We start from the raw sequence: 6,000 nt of genomic DNA, 5'->3' as shown, positions 1-6,000 counted from the left end.
GGCATTTCAGTGAACCGAGATTGTACCACTGCACTCCAGCCTGGCGAGTGAGACTCCATCTCAAAATAAAATAAAATAAAAATATAGTGAGGACTAAACTTTAATTTTTATCTTGCCCAAATTCCTGTCTAAGGAGTCTGGGAAGCCATGCCCTACAAACCATAAATTCTCATCAGATGGGTTTTATTTAACCCTATATATCATGACTTACTTTCCAATCTGACTCTGGCATAACATTATGTGACAAAGAAGAAAGTCAAAGTATTTTACCCCCAAACATGTTTCTTTGCCATATTTTGAAATGGCCCTGCAAAGCTGTTCTTTGTGGGAGAAAATTTGCATCTGCAAATAATCTCTATTAACATAGCTAGATCTTTTCCTTCCAGGCCCTCTGAATCCTTAAGAGAGTCTAGCACCTTTTAAAAGATCTGAATAGGAAACATTTGTCATCTATTGTCTCTAAGGGTGGCCACTATAAGACTTCAAAAGAACCTTGGTCTCCACAATCTTTTATCTTATTGTCCAAGCTGGAGTGCAATAGTGCGATCTCGGCTCACTGCAACCCGTCTCTCGAGTTCAAGCGATTCTTCTGCCTCAGCCTCCCGAGTGAACATTTTTTTTTTCTATTGATCCCAGGTCTTTAGACAAACTCAACCAATTGTCAACCAGAAAATGTTGAAATTTACCTATAATAATAGTAAAGCTGCCCACAAATTATTCGCTATTCCTCCAATTTTGAGGTCCAGTCTAATCCCCTTCTAATCTGAACTGGTCTTAGTGCTTGCTCATCCAGTAGAATACAGCAGAAACGATAATTGACCATTTTCTACAACCAGGCCTTAAGAGACTTAAGGCAGCTTACAGTGCTGCCTCCTCTCCCTTGGGACACTCATTCTTGAAATCCATACTATGAGGAAGCCCAAGCAGCTATGAGGAGGCCCATGTGGGGGTAGATAAAGAGCCCTTACCGACAGGCCAAGGCTGAACTCCCAGAAGACCTCAGCCATGTGAGGGAGTGCCCGTGGAAATAAAATCTCTGTGTCTACTTAGGCAACTTTAGCTGATGCAATATGGAAAAAATATCAAGCTGTTCATGTTCAGCTGAGCTCTTCCTGATTTCCTGATCACAAATCATTAGCAAAATAAAATTAAGTTAGTAAGTTTTGGGGTAGTTTGTTGCACTGCAAGAGATAATCAGAACAGGGCCTTTAAAAAAATTCCTTTTTGTGTATTAATATCCTATGGCTGCTGCCCTAACAAAATACCATGAACTAGGTGGCTTAAACAATATCATTTAATTATCTCACAGTTCTAGAGACTGAAAGTTCAATGTTAAGGTACTGGCAGGACTGATTTGATTCTAGGGCCTCTCTTCTTGGCTTTGCAGATGGCCATGTTCACTCTATTTCTTCGCATAATCTTTCTTCTGTTCTCACACATCCCCAGTATCCCTTTGTGAGCCTAAATTTCCTCTTGTTACAAGGACACCAGTCAGACTGTATTAAGACCCATCCTAATAGCCTCATCTTAACTTAATAATTTTAACTCTTTATTTTTTATCTATTTTTAAAATTTTTATTCTTTTGACATAGGGTCTCTCTCTGTCACCCAGGCTGTAGTGCAGGGGGCATGTTCTTGGCTCACTGCAACCTCCACCTCCCCAGTTTAAGTGATTCTTATGCCTCAGCCTCCTGAGGAACTGGAATTACTGACATGCACCACAATGCCCAGCTAATTTTTGTATTTTTAGTAGAGACAAGGTTTTACCATGTTGGCCAGGCTGGTCTTGAACTCCTGGCCTTGAGTGATCTGCCTCCCTCATTTTATCGAAGTGCTGGGATTACAGGCATGAGCCACCATGCCCTGCCCACTTTCAGTCTTTAAAAACATCTCCAAATATGATTACATTCTGAGGCACTGGGAGTTAAGTCTTCAACATATGGATTATGGGATAAATACAATTCAGCCTATAAATTATGGATTAAGGAGTTTCAAAATAGAGCAAAATTACACACATGTCTTCAATGTACCATTTCCCCCACCCCCTACAGCAGTCCCTGGTTTGTTTTCCACATTACAAACTCAGTGTCCATCATAACAACTCAGATTCATAACAACACATCAAAACATAATAAGCCCCTTTAAAATGGCTTTTGTGTGTGTGTGTGTGTGTGTGTGTGTGTGTGTGTGTGTGTGTGGTGATGGAGTTTCACCCTTGTTGCCCAGACTGGAATGCAATAGAGCGATCTCAGCTCTGTCTCCCAGGTTCAAGCAATTATCTTGCCTCAGCCTCCTGAATAGCTGGGATTACAGGCATGCACCACCAGGCCCAGCTAATTATTATTATTATTATTTTTTTAAGTAGAGACAGGGTTTCTCCACATTGGTCAGACTGGTCTTGAACTCCCGACCTCAGGTGATCTGCCCACCTCAGCTTCCCAAAGTTCTGAGATTACAGGCGTGAGCCACAGCACCCGGCCTAAAATGGCTTTTAAGCCTAGTTCATTTTACCCTTTATATAGAACAGAGCATCTGTTTAATGAACACCAAGCATAAGGCAGGAAATATGGTATACAAGATGAAAAAGGAAGTTTGCCCATAAATCATGTGGGTAGAACCAGTTTCTTAAACAATGCATAAGGGCCAAATAATGTTTATAGTCATTCTGGAATCACAAATCTGGGGAAATTACCCAGTAAAAGCACTGCAAATCTCAAGTCCCTTATATAATAAGGAGCCTTCTGAGTGATTGTATGTGACACCTGCTAGACCAATTTATTAGCAATATTAATAAAGGCAATTATTTGATGTTATGCAGTTAGCTTTCTGTTTTGCTTGCTTATTGCTGCAAAGGAAAAACCTTAGAGGCTTAAAGCAATAACAACCACTTGTTATCTTTTAATTATGTGGGTTATCTAGGCAGTTTTGTGGGTCTGGCTTGTAGCCTTCTGTGTGATTGCAGACACCTGGTCAGTTGTTGTGCCTGAAGTCACCTGGAAGCTGCATTTGGATAACTTCTCCTATCCATGGGGTCTCTCCTCATGGTCCCTCTCCCAAGATAGCTGGACTTCAACATGGTGGTTCAGAGAATCCCAAAAATGCAGAAATGGTAGCTGCCTGGGCTCAGATAGCACAGAACATGACTTCCTCTGCCTTCTCCTGGTTAAAGCAAGTCAGAGGCCAACATCAATTCACGATGGGAGGGGACTCTATAAAGGTGTGACTATCAGGAGGTGTGGTTCATGGACCCCATTGCTAGACGCCAGCTGTCCCATGCTTCTCCTGGATGTATTGGGTAAATCACTTCATCTTTCTTGAGCTTGGGCAATTTCAATAGTCTCCTATTTGCTCTCCCTATTCTACTGTCACTCTTCTTCAGTTCATTCTCTTCTGCAGCCAGAAAGATTCCATAAAACATTGGTCAGGATCAGGTGTGCTGTCTCACACTTATAATCCTAGCACTTTGGAAGGCTAAAACAGGAGGATCGCTTGAGGCCAGAAATTTGAGACCAGTCTGGGCAGCATAGTGAGACCCCATCTCTATGAAACTAAAAATGAAAATGAAATTAGCTGGGTGACATGGTGCACACCTGTATCCCCAGCTGCTTGGGAGGCTGAAGCGGGATGATCACTGGAGGCCTGAAGTTGGAGGCTGCAATGAGCTATGATGGCACCACTGCACTCCATCTTGGGCGACAGAGCAAGACCCCAACTCTAAAAAAAAAAATGAATAAAATAAAACAAAAAATAAAAACCTTCAATCAAGTTGGCTCTCAGGTCAAAACCCACTGCTGCTTTCCACTGAGAAGAAAGCTGTAGTTGTTAGTTCCTGCAACATCCCACATAGTCCTCCCACTCTTCCCTCTATCCCATGTCATCCTCCAATCTCATCAATTCCTTTCCCGTGTTTCACTCTACGCAGCTACACAGACTTCCTTGTTTCTCTTTAAGGCTCCAGGCTTTCTCCTTCCTCTGTCTTTTCACTTGCTGTTCCCTCTCTTTGGAATGCTGTTCCCTGCATATTCCCCTGACTCACTCCCTCATCTCCTTCCAGTCTTTACCCAAATGTCACTTCAGTGAGGACTTCCCTGACCATCATCTTTTATTTATTTATTTATTTATTTATTTATTTATTTATTTATTTTGAGATGGAGTTTTGCTCTTGTTGCCCAGGCTGGAATGCAGTGGCACAATCTCGGCTCACCGCAACCTCTGCCTCCTGGATTCAAGCGATTCTCATGCCTCAGCCTCCCAAGTAGCTGGGATTACAGGCATGCAGCACCACGCTCGGCTAATTTTTGTATTTTTAGTAGAGACGGGGTTTCACCATGTTGGCCAGGATGGTCTCAAACTCCCCATCTCAGGTGATCCGTACGCCTCGGCCTCCCAAAGTGCTGGGATTACAAGTGTGAGCCACTGCGCCCAGCCAAGGCTCTTAATAGGCACTCCATGGTCATCTGTTGAGCAAAGGAGTAAATCCTTGTATGTGTAATGGGATGACAGATCCCTGTCTCATTACTGTACAGAGTTATGGGGGTCATCAAACATAATCACTGAAGTTCAAGTCTCTTTAAAATGTTAACGTGTTATGTAAATTTAAGTGAGTAGTGAAATCCTATTTAACTCTAAGCCCTAGGCCAAGGTCCAGAAGTCTAATTGGGTCATGTTTCGAAGGCAAAATTGTTACTGGAAAGGGGTCCAGATCCAGATCCCAAGAGAGAGTTCTTGGATTTCACACAAGAAAGAATTCAGGGCAAGTCCATAGAGTAAAATAAAAGCAAGTTTATGAGGAAAGTAAAGAAATAAAAGAATGGTTACTCCAAAGACAGCGCAGGGTATTCCCCAAAGTAAGAGGAGGAATGCATCCACCCTAGGTATGATACTTGCTTACATATGGGATTAAAAAAAAAAAAAAAAAAGATCATGGGGAGATGTGCTCTGCTACAGGGGTTTGTGATAAAGGATTAATTTTCTTAATGACTATATTTTGCAAGAATCAATATTATTATCTTTAAAACAAAATTAGGAATGCTTCTGTTCTCAAGACAGCGGGATATCAGGACACCCCCACGTCTGGGTGTGTTTAGTAAACTTTATCAATCTGTTCCCTTCACCATAAACATCTAGAGGCTAGGAATACCTAACTTTCTGGGAACGCGGCCCAGCAAGTCCCAGTCTCATTTTTTTTTCTAGCCGTCACTCAAGATGGAGTCACTCTGGTTCGAACACGTCTGACCAAATTGCTAAGTTTGAAATATAACAAACAAGAAGTCATTTCTGGACTTGTCTCTTCCTCCCCAGTCTACCTCCAGTCAACTCCATCATCAGCCTATCTGGGCTCCTCTTTCTCGGGTTCAACTTCTCTCTTCCCTCTGTTCCCTTGTGAAGTCAGATTCAAAGTTAATGCAAGGGTATGGCCTTTATAAGCTCCAAGGCAGTCCTCAACAGAGGTCATTCTATCCCTTACTCTCACACACCTGCTAGGGTTAAAATTGGGATAAAGGGGCTAGGAGACACCCTGCTGGGACCTTGATCCAAAATGACAGGTTTCAGTATAGTATTCTAGAAATTATCTTAATAGTTTATTGGGCACCAACTCAATGAATGAGGTAGCCCTAGGATGCCTTAGCACCCCTTATTGGTTCTCCTAACCCTCCTCACTACTCTATAAACAATTACTTCATTAGATGCCTTTCAGAACATTTGTAGAGGATTATCTTTCCTGGATCCTGCCTCCAACTCTCACTGGGCTTCCTCCCTTTCTCTCTCAGGCTTGCGGGGATGCTGGCTTCCCACTGCTGCTACTTCCTGAGTGCATCAATAGCCCCTGTTGTTCCCTTAATCCTATTTATATTCCTTGGTTTCTAATGTAACCTCATCTCCCTGTGACTTCCCTCTAAGGCCAACCAGTGTTGTCATAAAAGTAGTCCCCCCAGGGCCTTCTCTGCTGCCTGAAATCTGGCCAAAAAGTGACTTCGCCACCCATTCCTCACCCAACCA

Source organism: Macaca mulatta, chromosome 3 (genome assembly GCF_049350105.2).
Source record: "Macaca mulatta isolate MMU2019108-1 chromosome 3, T2T-MMU8v2.0, whole genome shotgun sequence".
In the NCBI taxonomy this organism is placed as follows: domain Eukaryota; kingdom Metazoa; phylum Chordata; class Mammalia; order Primates; family Cercopithecidae; genus Macaca; species Macaca mulatta.
This window is presented reverse-complemented; position numbering follows the sequence as displayed.